Source organism: Mauremys reevesii, linkage group 1 (genome assembly GCF_016161935.1).
Source record: "Mauremys reevesii isolate NIE-2019 linkage group 1, ASM1616193v1, whole genome shotgun sequence".
Classification (NCBI taxonomy): domain Eukaryota; kingdom Metazoa; phylum Chordata; order Testudines; family Geoemydidae; genus Mauremys; species Mauremys reevesii.
The window spans coordinates 55906438-55931976 of record NC_052623.1 but is presented as its reverse complement, the minus strand read 5'-3'; the positions used below and the strand labels follow the sequence as shown (position 1 = coordinate 55931976).

Genomic DNA, 25539 nt, shown 5'->3' with positions numbered 1-25539 from the left:
TCTCAGAGTTCGAACTATCGCGTCTAATCTAGACGCGATAGTTCGAACTCCGGACGCGCTCCCGTCGACTCCGGAACTCCACCACTGCGAACGGCGGTGGCGGAGTCGACGGGGGAGCCGCGGAATTCGTTTCCGCGGCGTCTGGACGGGTGAGTAGCCCGAACTAAAGTACTTCGACTTCAGCTACGCTATTCGCGTAGCTGAAGTCGCGTACCTTAGTTCGACCCCCCCCCCTTACTGTAGACCAGGCCTAAGTGAAACTGAGTTGTACGTGTGCTACAAGAGACACTGACCACTTCGGGGCAGGAGAGGAGTGAGTGAAGTGGGATGTTTGTTTAGATATCTCAAAGCTGCTTCTTTCCCTTTCAAAGTTCCATGGACAGGAATGGATTATTTCTCCTCCCTGTTTATTTTGAAAGTCATATGGCAAATATTCGTTTTGGCCATATAGTAATGGATCAGACATAATTACAGAAAATTACCAGGTACTCCCCATACCTTTCAGGCGGGAGTCATTGAAATAGTCAAATCAGCAAGGCCAGACATTTTATCTTATCAGTGCCTACTTTTATAATTATGTGCAGAATTGCTCATCTATGCCTGTCTTCCTGATCCTGAATTAGCAGTAATGAAGTTGGGGTGGGGGAACTCTTTTTATGATCAGCAAAATCTATCCAAATGCAAAAGAAAAATTAACTCACTACGTTTACCACAAAATGAAAATTCAACAAGGGCTGTGTGTTCCACTTTATCCTTCCTTCTTCAAAAGAGTATGTCTTTACAAAAGTAATATTTTATTTGATGTACGCTTTTGTGTGCAATTTAGAGGATAACTTGTGTAAAATAGGCAGCCAGAAGTTCACAATTCGTCACCTATTCATGGCAGTTACTTTTTAATTCATGGTGGTGGTATCCCTTCTGGCTTGTGCACGAAGGTGATAGTCACATACTGATAATCTAATGACACAAAGCCAGGAACATTTAAAAATGAAAAACATTTCAGTTGGGTTCAGAAGTTTACATACACTGCTAAACATTTGAGGCTATACTGAACTGTGCCAAAATAATGGCACATTTACCTGTCCTTTGTCAAGAAATAGCTGCTGGAAGCCTTAGTCATCTCAGGCAGTCACTGATAATGAAACTGGGAGGCACATGAAATACCCTTTCTCTGGGTATATATTTGTTCATTTCTAGATTGTCTGACATATTTTTTAACCTCTATTTCTGGAAAAATACCGAGCATATCATCTTATTCTTCAGGAATTTAGGGGAACTATGAAAAGAAAATGTCAGTGAATTTCCATTCACAACTAGCACCGTGTGGTTTTTAGATCAGCTGAGTACTAATCTTGAAGGGTTTTCCTTGGTGTTTATAATGTGATTGATAGTGAGTGGTGTGGGAAATGTACAGAAAGTTTCTGCTGGCTCTGTTTCTCTTTTCAAGGTTTAAAATTTCTTTGAATCTAGATAAAGATGTCACTCAAGTTATAAGTTAAATTACAGGTAGTAAGCCACAATGTGAGAACAATTACATAACAGATAGAAAAACTTGCAGTCCAAGTTCAATCTGTTGACATGATTTGCCGATGTGATCTCCTGCCCTATGCAGCATTTGACATGATCTCCTGCCCTGCAAAATACAAATAAAATAAATACAAATTAAAAAACCTGCTCTCATAATACCCTTTTATCCATGATGTGGTTGCCACTAGTAAGCATATGATGGGTTTGCCTCCGTATCCATCAGGCAGAGAGGCTGCAGTAAATCCAGAACCAGGATTTTGTGGACCCGAACCTGGTCCTCCAACAGATAAACAGTATTCTCCCAGTTGTTCTCCAGGCCTCTCTGGATATGTCTACACTTCAATAAAACACCCATGAATAGCCCATGTCAGCTGATTTGGGCTCATGTAGCTTGAGCTGTAGGGCTATAAAATTGCAGCATAGGCAATCTGGCTCAGATTGGAGCCTGGGCTCTGGGCCAGCAGCTGGTGTTTTATTGCAGTGTATGCATACCCTCAGAGCTCTGAAGTATCTATGCAGTATGAGAGCTGAAGACCTACTCCTAAGAAGATGGGGAGGTAGAACAGAAAATTCCCCTACTGTGTCTCCCCTCTCCTGCCTCCATTGCAGGCCTGTTCAGTATGGACTGGCCTCCAGAAGCAACCTCACTGCTTTACCTAGTGACACTGCAGCCACACTGTGAAGGACATGGATCAAAAGTGACACTACACTAGGTGCTTGATCCATGCTTCAGCAGTTCTATCAGAACTGGAAATGGAATGGGAGCAGCACTGGAAGAGCGGGACATCCCGGAAGACCTTGTGGACCGTGACTTGCGGGAGATGTCCCGAGACTGGAGCCATATGGAGATAGATGACACCTGGCCCTTCAACCTTCTTGTGCAGGGAGACCCTCAATGCAGGGGCCTTGATCAGTTAGACACTTGTAGCCAGCTTGTATCCACATTAGAGGGGTATCTCTCCCCAGTAAACTCGCAGTGGCCTCCTGCCCATTATCAGCAGATTTCTAAGCCATCGCCTCCATAGTTTCTAAAGATCTTTTCTCTGACCCCAACAGCAAAATATCTACGCACTCCACTCCTCCGTAGGAGGGTAAACTGAATCCAGACTTAGATCCAAATCGCTCTTGGCCCCCTCTTCAGGGAAGCCCAGTAGATGTTCCAGAGGAATGGCCTTCCTTAGTCTCCCACATCATTAAATTCCTGATACGTTCTGCTCTGTTGGGGGAATCATCAGAGAATGAAACCCATATTCTCATTTTTCTTTAGTTGATGGGCTCATGAAATTAAGTGCTTCCTGTGCATTCCTTGATTCTTACAATGGCTGAGGTATGGCACTAGCCATTGGTTTCCCTTCATCTCTCCCCAAGAACTATCTACAGATTGGATCCTGTCCTTCATGGTCTCTAACCAGACCTCCCTAAGTTGGACTGGGTAGTAGCATTCTATTCCAGTCTGCTGTGCCCCTAGCACCTATATTGTAATGTAGTGACCTGGTGTGGTGGTTTCTACTTACTACTCGTAACTACCCCACTCCCTCATTCTAGTGTCTGGGTGTGGTGCTGCCATTTCTTCAGCTCCTGGAACTTCCTGTAGGCTACTAGTCAGCCTGTGTGGCTCAGCCGTCCAGCCAGGTACCACAGTTCAAACCCCTTCTGGGTGCAACAAACTCCCATAGAAAAAAAGTTCCCAGCTCTTCAGGATCATTTACAACTAAAATGGTTTCTCACCCATCTGGGCTTGATTCCCTTTCTGCAGCTAACTCAGCAGGGTTTCTCCCACACTCCTGCCCTCAATTGCAGCCAGGAATGGGCCCTGGGTTTGCCTAGGTGTGGCCTAGCGATTCTTCCTCATTCTGCTAGCTCCAGCCACGAACTGTCTTGCTAGCAGCAGGTAGCTCCTTCTATTTTGGCCTGCTGGGTCTTGATTGGCTGTTGCTGATCTCCAGCCCTTCTAGTTGCTGGAGGACCAGATCTCAATGGTTCTTGAAATTGTTGTTCCTGGGATGCTTCTGTAGGCAAGCCTGGAGGTCTAATACTCACTGTTCTCTTTCTCTCTGAGAACTATTTCCAGGGGCAGGGTGCAGTAAAGCAGCAGGGCCTCCAGCAGAGGGCCACAAAGGCCCGGTACACCCCATCACACTTGTTTAGGAAAACTTTTGAGCTAGCAGTCTCTCAACTCATTACTTCCATCTGTTCTTCATGCGCCTCCAGAGCAACTACCCAGTAGCTGTCCAAGATCCAAAGCCAACAAAGTGATAGTGCCCCACGTTACTTTCCTTGGTCTCCAGGAACCTTCATAGGAGCCTCATCACAGAAAACTGCTTCAACAATGCGGTCCAGGGCTCTATCCACCTGGGAATTCACTGCATGCGCTGGAGGTACCACATTAACTCCTTGGGCTCCCCTGATTTTGTTTTTCTTGACAATCTTCTATTTCACCAAAACTGCCAAAGATAACGGGATGTCCTCCCATTAAATTTCTTACTGCACTACCTTGGTATTGGAATGCCATGGCGTCAGTGTCAGCCATGTTTGTCTCTTTCCTGTCTTTTTCCAGGTTTTACTACAATCAGAAGGAAATGCTAGACTCTAATAATGGCAGGAGTTCAGCACGCTTATGTAACACCTAGTGAAAGTAGCTGCTGATTTGGTTCAGTATCATGAAGTGTACACACAGCTTCTATTCTGAAGCTATTGATAGAATAACTTGGGCTAGCTTCAAATCATACCCTGAATTTCATTTTTTTCAATGAGTAATGAATTCAAGGTACAGACCTAGATTGTGGTGTCTGTGGCTCTGCAGATGTTATGATTTTATTCTCTCTGTGTATTTTTCTTTCTCATGGAGATTTATGTTTTTTCTTTCTTTCCTGCCTTCCAGCGAGGTCATGATTTCCATACACAAAGAACAGTGATTGCCCAAGTCCATAAAACTTGTATGAGGAAGTGGAGCAGAACTGCTCTGCTCCTTCAAAAAGTTTTTTTTAAAAAAATTTGACTGTAAAATTCATAAGAAAATAGGTCAAGTTGTCTCTTGTTTAACCAAGCCTCACTTTTAAAGTCCTACTCCTATGACTAAGATCCAGGTGTTCGACTGCTCAAGAACGTCTACCAAAAATAAGCGCCTCGGCTATAAAGATTTATTGCCTTCATCTCCCCTATTTGGTTTGAAACACTATTAAGCTATCTACATCTGTCTCCTCTTAGCTCACAGCTCACCCCTCCTCCTTACCCCCACAGGCACCTCAGCAGACCAAGCCAAATCCGTGCTGCATCCTAGGTTAACCATCTCTTTAGCAGCTTCTATTTGTGAATCTATAGGAATGCTCTGTGGTACGGAATAAATTAATGAATCCTTTTACTATCTAAATAAAGTGTTGGAGGAATCCGTGCCATCGGTACAGGCTCCACTTCCAAGTGTCACTGTGACAATGAGCAAAACCTGAGAGAATAGAGGAGCGAGTACTAAATATAACTGCAGACAAGGCTGAAGCCCTGACAGTGCAAGACAGAGTGCTGCTGTAAGAAAGCGGACAGCAGGTCTGCCTTTGAACATCTCTTGTGAACTGATTGTGAACCCTGGACAGAAACTGATGAGGCGGTATGGCAGACAGAGAAAACGATGAGAGCATTTTTTTTGATGAAGGAAAACACCACACAAAGGAAATGAGATCATCCTAGTAGACTGTAGGCTCTGCATATTGATCCTAAATGTTTAACACTTATCAGAGAGTGGGGTTCAGTTTTAGATCAGGTGTTTAGCTAAACCCTTTGAAGTGACCTCCATCTCTTACTTTTGTTCTGTGTCTCATCCAGCTTCCTGTCTTTTGCCCAGCTCACTTTTGATATCTCTTCTCTCGGAGTATAATCAATTCACTTCCATCTTTTCCCTTTCGATACCTTTCTTCTGCTATCGCTGTCATAGGATGATTGTCAGGCTCTCAGCAGGCCTGTGGTCTCTGTTAAAATGTCACCAACGTTCGGTTGTCTTTGGGTGTAACTATCTATGAACGCATCACACACTCAGAGAAAACTTTGACCCAGATCATACAGAAAAGGCAGGGGGCATAAATGACCTTGGAATATGAAGATAACCACATCTATCACTCCAGGTTCCTATATTGACGTCCACCATAGTGTCTGAGCAGCTTGAGAAGAGTTGGGGTATGTGATGCAGGATGGATGGGGAGGAAGGCATGTGAAGGATTTGTTGCAGTGGAGGAATAGCTGAAGTTTGTGAATATTGATTTTAAGAGCATTTGTCTAGGTTTTAGGGTTTTCTTGTTTTACATAACCTTACATTTTTCTGCCACTCTTTCTACCTCCTTGTCTCTCTCCTGTAGTACCTGTGATAGCTCTTCATTTTATTAGTTGCTGAAAACAGTGGCTAGAGTAAATCAAGAAGATCGCCTCTATGCCAAACTGGTAGAGTTGAGACTGGAGCTGAAGCCCTTTAGATAAATGAGAAGGGGCTGCTGTCAGAGCATTCTTTCTGTGAGGACCCTGTGACACTGAAATTTGCTACCCACCTTGGTCTGAAATAGTCCACAATCTGATGATCTTCAGGGTATGCTGCAAAACTCCACCAACACCCAAGCATTTTAATATTGGAGAGGAGAGTAGTGAGGGTGCTAATTGTCAGATAGAGAGGGAGATTTGTTCTGCTGCACTTAGGGTATTAAATAATGTCAAGGGTGCCTAGAGAATAAGAATAGGCACCCTTTTTAACATTAGTACAAATCTAAATAAAGAAATAAAATAAAGGCTCATAGAAAGGATAGCTATGAAATATTTGATTTTATCCTCACTGTTCATTGTGTGGCCTCAGGCTTTATTTACTATTCATCATCCAAACCCCACACTGAATATAGAATTATTAATTTCTTCATGGACTTCTTTAAGGTTCTCATCACTATTATTGCTTCACAAACATTGAGTGTATCTTCACAACGTCTTTGCAAGGTGAAGGGTGGTATTATCCCCATTTTACAGATGGAGAACTAAAGCACAAGACATTAAAGCCAAATTCTCTGAAGTGTCTACTGTATTTAAGTGCCCAGCTTGACAAGTCTGTGGCCTGATATTTGAGTGTGTGTAGCATTTTTAATAGCACCTTATATTTACAAAGCATGGCCTTCAACTGCTTTAACCATGAGACTATCCTTTCTTTCCCCACAGTCCTCTTCCCATTAAGTACGTACCTTCCAGCATTTGTAACAAATGTGGCAGGGTTCTTAAAACAGGTTCCTTCTCGACATAGCCCTGTTTCATCCCCAGCCCAAGTCCAGGGCTCTGAATGAGGCAGAGGCCTGGTGGAAAAAAATAGAATGTGATCATGTAATTAAAGCCTGTATCATAACATAACACAAGGAGACTGAGTAAAAGTTGCATGGGCAGCCTTGGTTCTGGCATTTTCTAACTTTTGTATGCTAGACTTTGCAACTGTTTAGACTTTTAAATCCACAGCACAGACCTTTACCATTTTAGGTGAGTTACTAGCAATGGTGGCCAGGGGAGGAGTGGTAGTAGGATGTTAGTCTATATGTGGACTAGCTGTGAGGGTGGCAGACCAGGTGCCAGGTCTTGCCAAGGCTTTAGGCTTCAGCAGAGCACTGACAAATTCACCTGTTTCACCTGTGTGTAAGTATGGTTAAGGTGGCTATTGAACTTACAATGATGTGTTTTAGATGAGAGGTTCTCAAACTGTGGTCGGGGGACCACTGGTGGTCCATGGATAGTTCCCTCTAAGGTTCACGCCTGGGTGGCTGCACACGAAAGAATGAAGGGCCACCCACCTAATTAGTGGAGCTGTGCAGGCGTGGCTCCACTAATTAGGTGTCTGGACCATGGAGGAGATGCACATGTAAGGTCAGGTGGTGGCCTTGTGGGGAATAGGGCGTAAATAGGAGGGGGAAGAGGGGTGAAAAGAGGGGGTGGGGAGAATTTGGGACGTGCAGGGCTGCGGTGGCCAGAGAAAGAGGCGACTTTCCCCAGCTCCAGGGCTCCAGCTGCCAGGGAGAGACCCCCCTCCTTCCCAGCCCCAGCTCAGGGGCTGCTGTGGTGGGGGGGAGAGGGCACTTCCATCTCATTAGAAAGGTAAGACTACTGATATTAAAATATGAGTTATGTGCTTTTATTGGTAGAACAAAAAAGTTAATTATTATAAAGTTTCTTTTATATAGCGCTTTTCTCCAAAGCACTTTACAATAGTTAGCTAACGGTACAAACATTTGGAAAGATCATTAAGTGGTCCGCCCAGACCCTCAGCAATTTTCAAATGGTCCACGAAAAAAAAGTTTGAGAACCACTGGTTTAGACTTTATGAAGTGCTTGTAAATTACTGCATGCATTAATCTCACTTATAAAATCTTTATCACATGCTATAAGATAATATTTAAGTTTTTACTTTGTAACTGTACAAATGTTTGCTCTGAATCTCTGAACCCAGTCAGGAGTGATTGTCTCCTGCCCATCCCGAAGGCCTATCAAAACTAAATGGGCCATTGTGGGACATTATAATACAAAGACTTTGTTAATTTCCCCTTCATGCCCATGAAGAGGCTACGTGCAAAAGAGCTCATCCCGTCAGCTTAAATTCTGGAAGAAGGAAATGGAAAATGTCCTTGTCAGCAATTTTTATCTCCTTTGCTGTTTGGACTCCCACAGGGCTGGAGCTGTGAATCAGAAGCTGCGATCCCCAGGGTCAACCTGTGTTAGCCCTAAAAGCCATTTGGAGCTGACAGATTACTGCAACTCTGCAGCCTTTTGGAACCATAGACTGTAATTCATTTGTGTATCTATGCTTGCCTGCTTTAGCCTTTTAATATGTCTCTCATTTCTTTTTTAGTTAATAAATCCTTACATAATTTACTATAGGATTGGCTACAAGCATTGTCTTTTGTGTGAGATCTAAGGTGCAAATTGACCTGGGGTAAATGGCTGGTCCTTTGGGACTGGGATTAACCTGAATATTGTTGTGACTTTTGGTGTAAAGTGACCATCTGTCACTAAATCCAGCAAGATAGACTGGAATGCCCAAGGGGACTGTCTGTGACTCCACGGTAAGACTAGGAGTACTTGTGGCACCTTAGAGACTAACAAATTTAGTGCTTTTACTGGGTTGGTGGCACTTAATCATAGAACGTACAACCAGTTTGCGGGGGTCTGCCCTGCTTCTTGACAGTCTGTCCTGAGGCTGGCACTCATGGTTGTGAGGCTCTCCAAACAGCAGGATGCTAGTCACTAGCGCTATGTCTACACTGCAGTTAAACACCCACAGCTGTCCTGTGTCATGAGATATGAGACGTGCACAGCCTGTCTCATCTCTCTCCCCTTCCCTGCATTCAAATCAGGCTGCTTCCTTCTCCGTGTTGCCTGAGCACCAGTTAGGGGTGGGCACTGAGAGCACATGGGAGACCGTTGCCCTGCCTCAGTTCTGATGCCTTGTGCTGCAGCAGAAGCAATTGCAGAAAAGTTTTTTGTTTAGTCCTAGCTGGAGCATACTCAGTGAGGTCTGGGGGGTGCAGCGTGGTCATTGTGGTGGGGATGGAGCATGCTTACTGGAAATGGAATGTTCAGAGAATTTTGTTGGTGGTCTCTACTAAACGTTTACTGATTGTGTGCAAATAGCAATTTCCAGAGGCTTATAATGTGGCCAAATTTGGGTGGATTTTCATGGGGATAGCAAAAGGAATTTCTCTCACCTCCATGTGATCCATCAGATAAGTTTCAATCCCTGCCCAAAAGCACGGAGATGATGTAGCTTCTCAGTGGAACAGCTGTAAGAATTTTTTTTTAACTGGGCAAGATAATGTATTTTCCCTTAACCTCCATTCTGAAAATGGTTAAACCGTGTTTGCTGAAAGGCGTATTCATATTAGTCATCTCGAGACACACAATTTCAGCCCTAATCATTAAAGCTTTTCAAAGTTATATACCACTTGCTTTAACCACCAGATAGATAGGGGAAAGGATCCTGCAGTGCAGTTCTATAAGCCAGTGGGCTCTTAGCTTGAATGATATTTTCCTTCAATTCTTTCTGTAACCTAAGTATGACTCTTGATCAATAAATGGTTGGGTTTTGCTCCCTTATCCATCAAAGCACTTTGGTTGCAAAGGTCCATAAGACTGACAGTGCTGCAAACCTAGTTCTGCTTTAGACTATGGTAAGAAGACTGTCTGGCTCTCTGCAACATAGCTGATATGTGTTGTCATGTCTTGCTGAGCCATGTTCCGCAGAGACTTGCTGAGTACTGTCAACTACACTTCACTGGTTTAGGAAGATAAGACTGTTTCTTCCTATGCACTTCTACTGTAGCTGCTGCTTATGTCCCCAAAAAATCAAGTTTTCCATTGCTTGAAGTACTGTTTCAATTTCATCCATTATCTTACAGTTTTTTACATCGCTAAAATGTAATGGTATATTATGTTAAACTTGTCTGTAATTGATCTCTGACAAGAAAAGTATATTAACCTAAACATCTTTGCAAGAGTATGCATTGTTCCTTTGATACTGCATCAGTATACACAAGCCAGATAATTTATATTGACTTAATATAAATGTTTTATCATAGATCTAAAGCAGGGGGCTCCTTGCATTTGGGAAAATTACTCTCTTCCCCCCACCCCCCATAAAATCAGTTCAGCACTTCTATAGTAGCACCTTCCACCTGACGATCCCAGTGCTCTTTGCAAATCTTATTTAAGACTTAAGTTTGTATTTAATAATACAAATATTACTATTGAGATTTCACAAATGAGTAAAATGGGGCACACAGGTTAGACTTTTTGGGGGTCGTGCAGGAAGTTAATTGTAGAACAAGGACTAGAACCAAGATAAGCTCACGCTCCATTTTGTGTGTTAAATAGAACTCGTATTAAGGGAGAGAATGAGCCTTTGTTCCTGTCTAGTGTCTGGAGTCCACTACAGCTGCAAGGAGACTTGGTCCTTCATTTCAAGTGCCAGAGCTGGTGCTTTTAGCATTCTAGTTTCTGGCTTCAAACACTGTTACCGTCCCAAATGGAGTCAGCTAAATAAACACAAGACTATTTGTCCTCCCAAGGAAAATTCAAACGTGCAGATTTTTTAAAGAAGCTGCCCTTTTAAAATTCTTTGAAAATTTAGGGCCATGTTCATTAAACAGAGTTTAACAGAGGAGGCTTGTTTCAAAGGATCAGGTACATTATGTATTAGGATATCTAAATTTTGAGAAAACATTTGGAGGAGGAGGCCAAAAAGCCTCTGATCAAGCAGAAGCAGTTAAAGTCAATGAGACTTTGTTGCATTTACTTTTTAGTGGATTCAGATCTTTGGTGTCAAATGAAGGAGTTGCTTCTACCCTGCCCAACTGGAGATGGTAAAGATTATAGCAGTTAAGATGGTTGCAGGAAATAACAGAGTGGGGAAAACAGAAGGGAAGTTAACTGAGGCTTAAACCAGGATTGTAGAGGCACTGGTCTCTCATATGCCAGGTATGATGCAGAGCCCTCCAGAATGAGTAGCAAAGAACTGATGTTCATGGCAGTCATCTTTTGCCATCTATCCAACCATTATATCACTGACAATATAAAGATTTTCTTCATCAATAGTACAGTACCTAACTGTAAACATTGTGCTTTATCTTGGGGTTTCTGTTTGTTTTTCATGTCAAGAAAGACAATGCAACAATCTTTCACTCCATCAGTCACTCATCTAGCTCTGCACTGGAATCATAAATGTGACTCCAACCAAAGGCTTTCACAGCTTTGCCTCCCTGCCTGCTGGCCCGACCCTAGCAATCCTCCCTGTTGCTTTTATATGCTAGGAAAGCTACCGCACACTGCAGTGATTACTATGGGACTATGCCAGGGAGCAAATGAAGATCATGAGCATGGTGGGGAAAGACACTTTTCACATGTCCTGCCACACAGGGAGAGCTTTAGGTCTGAGCAACTCATCAGTGTTCTGACAACTCATGTCTCAAATGCTTTTCTCAAAACTACAGTCAGATCCAAATCTTAAGGGCTGCATAGCTGCTATAATTTATGGATTTCCCTGTGATAGATTCCTTTATTTTGAATTTTGAATAGAAATTCTCCCTAACTTAAATGTGTGTGTATTTGATTTCTAAGTCTTGGGGAGATGGAAAAGTTTGTGTAGCCCCTTTCTAATTGCAGTATCAGAAAAAATGGGTCTCTGAATAGGTCTGATAAGTGTGCATTCTTCTGCAGGAGTACATCACTGACGTAGGGGAATTGCCCCTGTGTTACGCAGGCTGAGAATGAAAAATTGAAGAGCTTTGCCTTTATTTTTTGCATATTTGTTGAAGAGAAGCAGGGGAGCCAGGCTTCAGGTAGCATGTTCTACCATCTTGACACCACACGTGTGAAGTAGGAAGATATTTTACAGGGATGGCTCCTGGTGCAGCTGGAGTTTGTAGTCATTTAGGCAGCACGGTGAGGTTAGAAAGGAGGCAATGAAATGATATTGAACAGCAGTGCAATTCTACTGGGGCAAGATAAGTCACCACAGCACTCTCGCCTTTTCATGTAACAATAACCTCTGCTCATCTCTTCTCATTACCCAGCAACCCCTTTTCACCCCAGTATTAAACCTGTTACTTGAATGAAATGAGTTTAAGTAGTCTCAGGTCAATTCTTAATGGATGGTAATTCAAATGATGAGACCCAATTTGGTATGAATTATTGTAACCGACAATGTTTACCCAAGAGAGCTTCAAAACACATCTAACAGACTGTGTCTTTCAGTTTGAGAGAGATTGGATGTTATCAGCCTGTCCAGGTGTGAGGGGCTTCCCATTCCCATTTTTCCTTCCCTTTATTGGTTACTCTGTAGCTTTCATGCTAGCCAAAAATATAATTCAATATAAAGGTGTTAGTAGCTTTAAAACTAGTCTTGGACAACACCTAACAATCTCAATTAAATTGACCTTGGACATTGACATGAATGATGCCAGTGCTAATGGGCTCACTAAGGTACAAATGAGCTGACAAAGGATCTATGCCTGCTGTCATGCAAGTATTTGATACAAGACTCCTTTCATCCCATGACTTTAGGGAGAAAATGGGCCTTTCTTCAAGATTTAAACTATGATTTAACTTCTCTTACTAGTGCCCAAAAAAGGGCATTAGTATCCCCCTTCAGTATCAAACAAAAACAAAGCCCTATATATAAAATATAACAGTAGGGATCTATTATCGACCACCTGACCAGGACAGTAATAGTGATGATGAAATGCTAAGGGAAATTAGAGAGGCTATCAAAATTAAGAACCCAATAATAGTGGGGGATTTCAATTATCCCCATATTGACTGGGAACATTTCACTTCAGGACGAAATGCAGAGATAAAATTTCTCGATACTTTAAATGACTGCTTCATGGAGCAGCTGGTACGGGAACCCACAAAGGGAGAGGTGACTCTAGATTTAATCCTGAGTGGAGCACAGGAGCTGGTCCAAGAGGTAACTATAGCAGGACCGCTTGGAAATAGTGACCATAATACAATAGCATTCAACATCCCTGTGGTGGGAAGAACATCTCAACTGCCCAACACTGTGGCCTTTAATTTCAAAAGGGGGAACTATACAAAAATGAGGGGGTTAGTTAGACAAAAGTTAAAAGGTACAGTGACTAAAGTGAAATCCCTGCAAGTTGCGTGGGCCTTTTTTAAAGACACCATAATAGAGGCCCAACTTCAATGTATACCCCAAATTAAGAAAAACAGTAAAAGAACTAAGAAAGAGCCACCGTGGCTTAACAACCATGTAAAAGAAGCAGTGAGAGATAAAAAGACTTCCTTTAAAAAGTGGAAGTCAAATCCCAGTGAGGCAAATAGAAAGGAGCACAAACACTGCCAACTTAAGTGCAAGAGTGTAATAAGAAAAGCCAAAGAGGAGTTTGAAGAACGGCTAGACAAAAACTCCAAAGGTAATAACAAAATGTTTAAGTACATCAGAAGCAGGAAGCCTGCTAAACAACCAGTGGGGCCCCTTGACGATGAAAATACAAAAGGAGCGCTTAAAGATGATAAAGTCATTGCGGAGAAACTAAATGGATTCTTTGCTTCAGTCTTCACGGCTGAGGATGTTAGGGAGATTCCCAAACCTGAGCTGGCTTTTGTAGGTGACAAATCTGAGGAACTGTCACAGATTGAAGTGTCACTAGAGGAGGTTTTGGAATTAATTGATAAACTCAACATTAACAAGTCACCGGGACCAGATGGCATTCACCCAAGAGTTCTGAAAGAACTCAAATGTGAAGTTGCGGAACTATTAACCAAGGTTTGTAACCTGTCCTTTAAATCGGCTTCGGTACCCAATGACTGGAAGTTAGCTAATGTAACACCAATATTTAAAAAGGGCTCTAGGGGTGATCCTGGCAATTACAGACCGGTAAGTCTAACGTCGGTACCGGGCAAATTAGTTGAAACAATAGTAAAGAATAAAATTGTCAGACACATAGAAAAACATAAACTCTTGAGCAATAGTCAACATGGTTTCTGTAAAGGGAAATCGTGTCTTACTAATCTATTAGAGTTCTTTGAAGGGGTCAACAAACATGTGGACAAGGGGGATCCGGTGGACATAGTGTACTTAGATTTCCAGAAAGCCTTTGACAAGGTCCCTCACCAAAGGCTCTTACGTAAATTAAGCTGTCATGGGATAAAAGGAAAGGTCCTTTCATGGATTGAGAACTGGTTAAAGGACAGGGAACAAAGGGTAGGAATTAATGGTAAATTCTCAGAATGGAGAGGGGTAACTAGTGGTGTTCCCCAAGGGTCAGTCCTGGGACCAATCCTATTCAATTTATTCATAAATGATCTGGAGAAAGGGGTAAACAGTGAGGTGGCAAAGTTTGCAGATGATACTAAACTACTCAAGATAGTTAAGACCAAAGCAGATTGTGAAGAACTTCAAAAAGATCTCACAAAACTAAGTGATTGGGCAACAAAATGGCAAATGAAATTTAATGTGGATAAATGTAAAGTAATGCACATTGGAAAAAATAACCCCAACTATACATATAACATGATGGGGGCTAATTTAGCTACAACGAGTCAGGAAAAAGATCTTGGAGTTATCGTGGATAGTTCTCTGAAGATGTCCACGCAGTGTGCAGAGGCGGTCAAAAAAGCAAACAGGATGTTAGGAATCATTAAAAAGGGGATAGAGAATAAGACTGAGAATATATTATTGCCCTTATATAAATCCATGGTACGCCCACATCTCGAATACTGTGCACAGATGTGGTCTCCTCACCTCAAAAAAGATATTCTAGCACTAGAAAAGGTTCAGAAAAGAGCAACTAAAATGATTAGGGGTTTAGAGAGGGTACCATATGAGGAAAGACTAAAGAGGCTAGGACTCTTCAGTTTGGAAAAGAGGAGACTAAGGGGGGACATGATAGAGGTATATAAAATCATGAGTGATGTTGAGAAAGTGGATAAGGAAAAGTTATTTACTTATTCCCATAATACAAGAACTAGGGGTCACCAAATGAAATTAATAGGCAGCAGGTTTAAAACAAATAAAAGGAAGTTCTTCTTCACACAGCGCACAGTCAACTTGTGGAACTCCTTACCTGAGGAGGTTGTGAAGGCTAGGACTATAACAATGTTTAAAAGGGGACTGGATAAATTCATGGTGGCTAAGTCCATAAAAGGCTATTAGCCAGGATGGGTAAGAATGGTGTCCCTAGCCTCTGTTCATCAGAGGATGGAGATGGATGGCAGGAGAGAGATCACTTGATCATTGCCTGTTAGGTTCACTCCCTCAGGGGCACCTGGCATTGGCCACTGTCGGTAGACAGATACTGGGCTAGATGGACCTTTGGTCTGACCCGGTACGGCTTTTCTTATGTTCTATGTTGCATACTGTGCCTGATTCAAAGCTACCTAAAAGCAACTAGTGTTGTTATATAGGCTAATGTTCAATTTTCTGTTGTGCTGTCTATTGCTTTCCCCCCCCACACACCAAAAGTCTCTGTCTAGATATTTGTAATGTAACCAAATTCCCACTCCAATTTATCCATGCATGCCTTTAGTTGAAGGGATCATTTGTGTAGAGATTTAGAAAATCTTCTGAAAGAGTTGTTTTAACACCAATGAGTTTTCTTCATTTTGTGTGCTGGTAAATGCATTTTCCTCCAGACTGCATGCACAGATTTTAATCTGCTGTAATGTTCTGGGTTTCAGCCATTTCTTTGCTGTAAATGAATAATGAATGAGCTGTGGTTTGAAAGCTAATGGTTCAAGATGAAATCAGAAGCTCATTGCAAGTTGGGTAATATTCATTTGTCATCTCCATGGAAACATCTATTTATCAAGACACTGCAGTTTAAGACTGTAACAAGAAAGTAACCAATTGCTGTAACTTAAGGTCTTTTGTTCAAAACAGATTTAACAAAGTATAGAGCTAAAAAGTGCACCATTATATTTTCAGTGGAGCAGCTTTTTCCAAAAATGCACAAACGTTTGGTCTAGTGAGATATTGTTTGTGAAACTAAAGAATCCAAAATTGGCACTGCACAATCAAAAACATGGGATTCCAATTATAAAACTACTACACAGTATTCAAAAGTAGCAGTGGCCTACCACCTTCACTATATTTAGTATGTTTAGAGCCATTTAACAATGTATTAAATTCTTGCTCAGTTTCTCAGTAGCTGAGGTGAACATGTGAGAGAAAATACTAATTTCTAAGTTCTCTCCAGACTAGTTCCAGACTTCAGTTAGTGGAAAATGAGTGGTGTGCTGCAAAAGGTACAGTGTTATGACTGGGTCGCTTTATTTTTTCCTATCTGGGGCGTTCTGTTCTAATAATTAAAAAAACAAACACACACAAATAATGAAACCTCATTTAATATGCCAATCCATAGCAAGCTCCATGTTTCACTTGTATGAGTACAGAGCAAAGGCCCCAATCTATTTGTTCCAGGGTTCTTAACAGCTTATTAACTACACCCAGGTATGTAGGGCTTGTCTACACTTACTGCACGTGTGAAGACTGCTGTAATGCTTAGTGAAGACGCTACCTACTCCACCTCGCCGAGAGGCAATAGCTGTGTTGAAGGCAGGGCCGGCTCCAGTGTTTTTGCCATCCCAAGCGGTGGGGGGGAAGCCGTGATTGGCAGCACTTCGGCAGCAGCTCTACCGCCGCCACTTCATTCTCCAGTGGCAATTTGGCAGCAGGGCCTTTCCTCCAAGAGGGACTGAGGGACCCGCTGCCGAAGAGCTGGACATGCCGCTCCTTCCCATTGGCCGTCCCAAGCACCTGCTTGCTGCGCTGGTGCCTGGAGCTGGCCCTGGTTGAAGAGAGAAGCCCTCCCAACATCATGCTGTCTACACAAGAAGTTAGGTCAGTATAACTGACACACTCAGGAGTGTGGATTTCCCACACCCTGAGTGATGTGGTTGTACTGTCATAAGTTTGTTGTGTAGACCAGGACTAAGGCTCTGAACTTGGAAGAGGAGAAAAGGGGAAAGTTAAAAAGGTTTGCTTTCCTTAGATATGGTTGATGTCCGTGCCAGCCTGTCAAGGTTTAGGAAGGAGTTAGAGCCACGTGGGCTAAACTTGTCTCTCTCCTCACCATGGAGGAACAAAGCTAGCTCAGGGATGTCTGGGAATTGTTGTCCTCTAAGGCAGATAGGTTTGTAGTCTGGGGTCCTGGCAAGGGTTCTGAGATTTACATAAATAACCTACTTTCACAGAACGTGGGGAGAACAGAAAGGAGCTGTGGTGCTGAGGTATGTCTCATGCAAATTATGGGCAAGACAATCATTTCATTTTGTGGTTTTTTTTTAAATTTTTTTATTTATATAAACTCACTTTGAGGAAGAGTCCTCTGAGCCACTTGCAAATGGACTGAGAAATCAAGCACCTGTCAGGAGACTTTTCTAGTTTTAGAACAGTATGGTTTGCGGCTATTTGCTTTCTGTTCTATATTAATATGCATTATGGGTTCAGTTCTACAATGTGATGAACACTTTTGCCCTAATCCCACAAAGCACTTAAACACATGCTTATATTTTAGCACATCAGTGGTCCTATTGACTTCCTCAGGGCACCATTTCTTATATTGATTCCAGTGGGACTACTCATTGGTTACATCCAATATGCATGTTCATTCATTCACACATTTGTATCTGGATCAATATCCACAGGTCATGATAATTATTGTATTTTATTGTAGTGCTTCTTGTCTCATGTTACCATAGAGATAGAAGATGCTTCACAAAGATATTGCTCTTCTGGCAGGTAGGGACTTTAATGTTCTCCTTGATTAACTTGAAAAGGAAAATGAATGATGGGGGTTTGAAGAGGTGAAAGGGGGAGGAGAAGTTAAAAATACTGGATAAGAGGAGAGAATGAAGTGAAGGAAAAAATGTGAATTATGAATCTCATCTCTCATCACCACTCATCACTCAGGAATGAGTGCAACTTCCAGAAAAGCGAGTTCAGGGATTTGGAAGTGGTGAGAGTGACAGGCGGAATTTGGGTCCCCTAAAGTCTGAAAACGAGATTTATTATTTTTCTAAAGTCATCAAGCTTGGAGTTCTGCAATGCACATCTCCTGGGGTGGGGGGTGGGGAGAACATCATTTAAATCACTGAAGGGGAAAAAAAATTCTTGCTGGGATTTCAAAATAATTTTTCCTAGTCATATCTGGACAGAAGGGTGCTGATTATGAAATCAAGGCTTCTTGTATGGACAGTGTAAAGCAATGACAAATCAGAGGATCCTCAGAATTTATTGACAGTGTAGGTTACTCACACTAGGAGAAGGAAAATAATGAGACGTTTGCATCACTTATTTGTCAATGAATTGCTTCTAGATTGTTTGTTTCAATTTTTCAAACATTATCTGGAGGAACATTATTCCTTTTCTTTTCATCCTGTCCTCATTATTTCACTTAGAGACTTACCCTCTCCAGCAAATTGAATTTTTGCTGTGCTAAAAAGATCTGTAGTATTTGTATGTTGTGGCTTGTTCATTAAATAATTTACAACATTTTAGGCATTTAACTTGAAATGATTGATGTGTAATATTCTCTTACCATTTTAGCAAGCTGAATAATTGAAACACATTTGTTAAGCCACAGCTCCACCTTGTGTGTAAATAGAAGATTACAACACTGAGTACAGGCTGTTTAGGTAGATAGCTACATTTCGTGTTCATAGTAAATTAGAAACCATGTGACAAGTAAGGATTTCTTGCTCCCACATAATTGGATGTACGGTATGGGTGTATATGCAGGATCACAGCAAGAATGATGATACTGCGGTAAATATTTGCAAAAAGAACAGGAGTACTTGTGGCACCTTAGAGACTAACAAATTTATTTCAGCATAAGCTTTCATGGGCTACAGCTCACTTCTTCGGATGCATAGAATGGAACACACAGACAGGAGATCTTTATACATACAGAGAGCGTGAAAAAGTGGAAGTATGCATACCAACTGGAAGAGTCCAATCAATTGAGATGAGCTATCCTCAGCAGGAGAAAAAAAACCTTTGAAGTGATGATTAAGATGACCCATAAAAGGTGTGAGGAGAACTTAACATAGAGAAATAGATTCAATTAGTGTAATGACCCAACCATTCCCAGTCTCTGTTTAAACCTAAGTTAATTGTATCTAATTTGCATATTAATTCAAGTTCAGCAGTCTCTCTTTGGAGTCTGTTTTTGAAGTTTTTTTTGTTGCAAAATTGCCACCTTCAAGTCTGTCACTGAGTGGTTAGAGAGGTTGAAGTGTTCTCCCACTGGTTTTTGAATGTTATGATTCCTGATGTCAGATTTGTGTCCATTTATTCTTTTGCGTAGAGACTGACCGGACAGTTGCAGGGCCACCCAGAGGATTCAGGGGGCCTGGGGTCTTCAGTGGTGGGGGGCCCCCGCTTTGGTGGTAATTTGGCGGGGGAGGGGGGGCGGAAGGACCCCCTGCTGCCGAAGACCTGGAGTGGAAGAAGCTCCGGGGGCCCAGGCCCCGCAAGAGTTTTCCGGGGCCCCTGGAGCGAGTGAAGGTCCCACTCCAGGGGCTCCAAAAACCTCTTTTGGGGGCCCAGGGCCTGGGGCAAATTGCCCCACTTGCGCCCCCCCCCCCGGCGGCCCTGCCCAGTTGGGCCAGTTTAAAGAGACATGGAACTATTTAAACTCTTCATTTAAAAAAAAATATTTACTTTCCTGAGCACTCATGGTAACACTATAGCTAATTCAACAGTGCTGTGTATAGTTAGGGTGACAGTTCTGTCTCAGTTGTTGTTGTGTGAAGTAACGTTAAAGATGAGGCGATACGTGCTGGTTAATGTTATGTGTCTATCCGAGCCTCTTAACAGACATTAAAAATAGTGCATTCTCTCTGTCTAGATTTCCCTACAACACTTGGATCATTGAAAAAAGAATTTATGCCATATTTTTAGTAATCGTTATTAGTATTTGTTGCATCCCTAATAATGACTGATGAGAAAGTTCAAAAGGTGTGTGGAGGTTCAGTTAAAATGTAAACTTTGGAGCATCTCCTTGTTGCATGAGACTCTCCAAGACACTCTTCTCAACAAAACAGTGGTTTCCAGCTCCCCTCTCTCTCCACTCTGATGGCAGACAAGCTTCCAATGAGAGATGCTCTGCCACATGATGCCTCTTTTACCCCTCCCCCTCCCAGAAATAATTATAGAATCTTTTGGGAGGAGGGAAAGAGACCTAGATTCACCCTCTCTGGGTATGACAGATCTGGAAGGGGGAAGCTTAAACAGCTGTCCCCCTAGCATCTTCAAGGGAAGACTGATGCCTAAGCTCCTGCTCCTCCTGACATGTATGGCCAGGTAGAAGGACCCAGCAGCCTATCTTTTCTGCCTTGGTTTTGCTCTCCTATAAATGTAGCACTGCTCTGGGGCAATTCTCTTTGAGTTTCCACCAAGAGTTTATTCCACACCAAATACAAAATCCTTCTCTCCTCACAAGATTAGCAGTGTTCTCAGGATACTTTTTACTGGAAGAGGGGGAAACAGGCAGACCCCTAGTGACTTCTGCAGAGGTAGGAGAGGGTTACATGGAGATCCTGATCTCATTGGAAGGAGGGCTAAGGAATCACGTCCACAAATGTGATAAGGGAGGTAGATGGGAATTTTTTGAGTTGAATGGAATGTATCCAATTTAAGGGAAGGGGGGACTTCAGGGATAGGTGAGTGTTTGGTCTATTTATTTCTTGTCCAAATGATTTAACTTATCTTACAAATGGCTACACATTGTCAGTAATTGCAACTACATAGTAATTACAGAGTAAGCAGATCAAAAAGTAATTACCACCTAATTTATATTGAGAAAAACAATCATGTAGTCATCTTGTAATAGTGTGTAATTACTCTTCTGCTACATAGTAAATATGGTGTGATTGAATGGTTGGACATTACAATGTTATGTAAACAAGGTGCAGTTAAGGTATTCATATTCTTGATGTTACCCAGTTGAATTGCCTGCCTTCTTTGGAGATTTAGCACATGGCCTTGAAAATACAGCCATACATAACTGTTCCAGGACAGAAATTGAAAACTCACTTCCAAACCCAAAAGGCTTCTGCAGTATGTACTATTGGGTTATCCGGGAGAGAGGCGCGGAAGCCCCCCCCCCCAACTGATCCCCCCCCCCCAGGGAGGATCCACAGGCCACACGGACCCACTAAGTGACGGGGGACAAAAAAAAAAGAAAGGACAGGGGGAGGGTCAGGAGGGAGGGGGGAGGGAGGGAGGAGCCTGGACAGGACAGAGAAGACCGAGCCCGCCCCCTCCTCAGCGCCCGCGCCAGCGAGCCCAGCCCCCCAGAGGAGAGGGTGGCAAGCAAGCACCTAGATCTTCCACTGAATCACTGGTGGACTTGCTGAAAATTATTGGTTGTAAGTGGTTGTTCTTACTGTTCTAGTACCCCCTGGTGTCAGAGAGCTATGTTGCACGGGTCTTTGCCTCAAATGCCCTTGGTGGTCACTTCCATGGCCCTATGAGGTCCGGTCTGTCTGCGTCTTATCTGGCCTGGCCATCTGATCAGGTCACTTAACTGGGGTAACAAAGGTCCAGTTATAAATCTAGATAAATAACCAAACTAATAATTCTTCTGCACCTCATGGGTTACTCTATATTCTTCTGCTTTTGCCCCTACTCCTGAGCCCTGCAGAGTTCTTCCTATGCTGCTGCTGTTGCTTCCCCAGCAGCAATTCCCTACTGCTCCCTTCCTCAGGGACTGTGGCAGTTTACCTCAGTGGTCTCCCCTGCTCCTTAGGGCCTATCTCCATCCACCCACCTGGATCCTAGCCTGTTCTTTGTGAGTCTCTTCAAGACTGGCTTCCCTGTGCCTTTCCCAGAGAAAAAACTCCCTTTGCTCCTCTCCTGGGTCTCCTCCCCCAGACTGAGTTCACAGCTTACTTCAAGTAGTCCTCTCTCTGATCTCCTGCAGTCAGGGGTCAGTCATTACAATTAAAGCATCATCATACTCAGCTGGGGGATAGCTGTCTGGTCACAGGCAAGGCTGAGCCAAGCTTGCTTTAAAGGTCTAGCCAGTCTGTGACAATGATAAAGTAACAAAAGACCTAATTTTCAGTGATTGAAGTCAACAGAAGTTTTGTCATTGACTTCAGTGGGAGCAGAATCTGACACTAGGTATATATCGTTGCTCCTGCTGGAACTCAACAAGGAGTTTAGCGGATTTTGTAAAGGGCAAAATCCTCTACAATATCAGTAAAACTGTATCTTTGGCATTTCCAGTTCTAGGATTGATGGAGTGATTATTACTGGGGCTTGCAAAAACCTATAGTTTAGGAGAATTTAAAATTTGAGGAGTGGAGCTCTGCTGTGTTCAGGACTTAAGAAGGTCTGGGGAAGGTGCCAAAGTCAGCAGAGCAAGTGACCTCATCATGCTCTGCTTTGCTGCCTCCTTCCTGCATATTCCCTCCTATCCCCTGTGACTCCGTCCCCAGCCTTCTCATCTGAACCTGTTACTCACCCCCAGAGAACATAGGTAAACTTCCATTGACCTGGAGTTTGTTATTCCAGAGTCCTGACCAAATGCCAGAGAACTCTGTACTATTGTGGGAAGATCTTTAATGACTACAAGTGGGATAGACCTAGGGTTATTTCTTGTACAAGAATTCCAACATCAGTGTCCACTAATTATTCTGATTCTGGGTTCTGCCTCTTTGTGGGGAGATGTGCAACTCTCAAAGCAGCACCCTGGAACCCTCATATGCACCACTGTCTTATAATTAATACTGTTGTACAAAATATGCCTTGTGAGGTATCATTTTAAAAGTCTTGATCAGTTGAACATTAATATCCTGTTGGATTGTGTATGCTATCATTTTATGTGAAGTTATGAAGTTTTGCTATATGTGTGTTACTGAAATATGTTGTGAGGTTGGGAACACCCACAACCAGCCTTTCAGGTACAACAATGGAGTAGCCAGACAGAGGTTAATGGCTCATCAACACTCATTAAGGAAAGAATCCACTATCCCAGAAACTATATACAATGGAGACTTCTCAGAGATAACACATATACAGTGGAGACTGCTGGACCAGTGGGGATTTTCTGATCCCCATGTCACAGCAAAAGATGTTTTCAGTAAGCTGGAAGAAACTATAAAAGAGGGGAAGTGACACTATCACTTGGCCTCACTCCCCCCCACAATTCAACACGTGGAGACATGTCTGGAGGACAAAGACTTTGAACTGGGGGAGAGTGGTCCCAGGTTGGGTAAGAGTCCCAGCCTGTGTATTGAGGATCTGACACATGTTTGTGCCATCTGTCAGGCTGACACGCTGCTTGATTCAAATCCTGTTTAGTTTGTAGAATTCAGACTGCAAATTTATTTTTATTTCTTAGGTAACCAACTTGGATCTCTATGCTTACTACTTATAATCACTTTCTGTAGTTGATAAATTGGTTTTATATTTTACCCAAAACTGTGTTTTGGTTGAAGTGCTTGGGAAATCTCAGCTCAGTTTACAAAGGCTAGTGTGTGTCCTTTTCACATTGAGGGAGGGATGGACTGGGTAATTAACTTATACTAGCCAGGCTTCTGAGCAGTGCAAGACAGTAGAGTTCTGGGGTGCAAGTCTTGGGGGAATTGGCTGGAGCCTCCCTATTGATGGTTCATGAGTGGCTGGGAGATCATTCATGTAACTCAGTTGGGTGTGTCCCTGCCAGTGGATGTCTGTATAAGTGCAGTACCTGCCAGAGGTGTGTGGCTTGTCACCGCATCACAGGTTGTGAGGGACACCCCAGGTTGGTGGGACAGAAGGCTCAGCAGTCCCACAGTCCAGGTTGCACCCTGGGAACCTCGTTACAGGAAGATAGCCATTTGGATCACCTTCACCACTTACTGTGACATTTTTGTTTTTTGTTTTGATGTCTCTGACCCAGTTACAGACTAGGTGCCATCCTGCTAAGGTTGTGATTCTTACATGATCTCAACCCACTGCAGCATGGCTTATAGGCATTACCTTTTCTGAGATTCAGTTGCATCCTGAAAACCCTTTGAAGTTGGGGCCTGAAGCAAGTCATGTTGACTTCAATGGAAGTAGGATTGAGCATGTAGTGCCTGAGACACACTGCTGCTTTCAGTATTTACCAGACTAGTAGAAGCATTATTGTGTTAAACACACAGCAGGGCAATGGTAACGTTGAAATTTTACTTCTGGTATGATTTTTTTTTTCACAACATGGTGCCAAGTTTTCCATAATTCCATCTTTATCTCTCTAGTGTACTTGAACACAGCACCTGCATGAATTACAAACTCAACAAATTCTGCTTAACTGTGTAGCCTGACATTTATCATGTTTATCACATCATCCCCCAAGAGGTGAGGGATCACACAAGTGAATCACTGTGAATTTAGGTCTGTTAGACTTGTGTTGATTGTAGCTAACAGAATCAGAACACAGACAATATTTATAAACAAAACAATCTGAAGCTGTGCAAGGACAGATAGCGAATTGCATAACTGCTAGGACCTCCAGTTCAGCCATTAGTTAGCCAGCTATTGTACCTTAACACATACTGCAAGAGTGGTGAAAATCTTGGAGTTTTCTTCAAGCCAATTATGCCGCAGACAACATTAAAAAAAAAAAAAGCACATAATATGCAAATGCTTCTATCTAGTACTCCTGGTACAACAGGCATGAATAAGAAATGCTGCTCTGATAGCAGATATATGCCTGTGAAAATGTACATATGTACTGTTGTGCCTGAAGAACCATGCTTAAGCCTATGATTCTGGCAGGGAAAGTTTAAGTGAACTTCACAGTTGAAGTGTGAGGTGGAAAAAAAAAAAGATTAGTCATGGAAGTTGGGGGTTTGGAGGGGAGCTGGAGAGCAAGCCCACCCCACAGTCATTCTGCAATGGGCCCAGCTCCCCGCTCTGGGCATTGCAACTAGGTGCACTGAGTAATAGTGCCACTTAGGTTTGGACTGTCTTCCCCTCTATAGATGGAGATATAGTGGTGGATGCCCTAGTTTAAAATGCCACTTAGTTCGGGGGCCTAATCAAATATGTTTTTACAGCCATTTCCAAGATTTCACTGACTTTATTCAAATTCATGATGGACGTGACCTCAGTGACAAAATCACAGCCTTAACCATGATGCTCCCAAATTCCTGTGACATCACTTCTGTCTCTACATTTTCTTCTAAACTATATTACAGCTGCTACTAAAATGATCCAAAAGTATGTAGAAGAGGATGAATTTTCTAGTAGTTTAACCTTGCATGCAATGCTGTTCACTTGTAAAATCAATGAACATGTGATTGTCCGCATAATGATGAATGCAATAGTATTACAGACTATCCCAAGTTTTTCTTAACCAGCATTTAACTGGAATAATATACTTTATACCCTTAAAATTATCTGCTTTTAAGAAAGGAGCTATTTTTCTGATGAACTAATTACTACTTTAAATATTAAAATCTCTTTTTTCTTTTTTTTTCTTGTTATAGATGAGTTTGTTATACAGGAGTTAATTTTTTGAG

At 42.5% G+C, this 25539-nt stretch overlaps 1 protein-coding gene and 1 long non-coding RNA gene across 10 annotated transcripts in view; one reads left to right on the top strand and one right to left on the bottom strand.

Moving 5' to 3' along the window:
* Positions 1-25539, top strand: part of DCLK1 (doublecortin like kinase 1) — a 347909-nt gene that overhangs the window by 143385 nt on the left and 178985 nt on the right. The gene's annotated exons all lie outside the window — the stretch shown is intronic.
* The window catches only part of LOC120409323, a 52975-nt gene continuing 28245 nt past the window's right edge, over positions 810-25539 (bottom strand). For both annotated transcript variants that reach the window (XR_005601254.1, XR_005601255.1), the window contains exons 3-4: positions 6729-6836; positions 810-1633 (exon numbers count right to left, since the gene is read on the bottom strand). This is a non-coding gene — a long non-coding RNA (uncharacterized LOC120409323). The remainder of the gene's footprint in view (positions 1634-6728; positions 6837-25539) is intronic.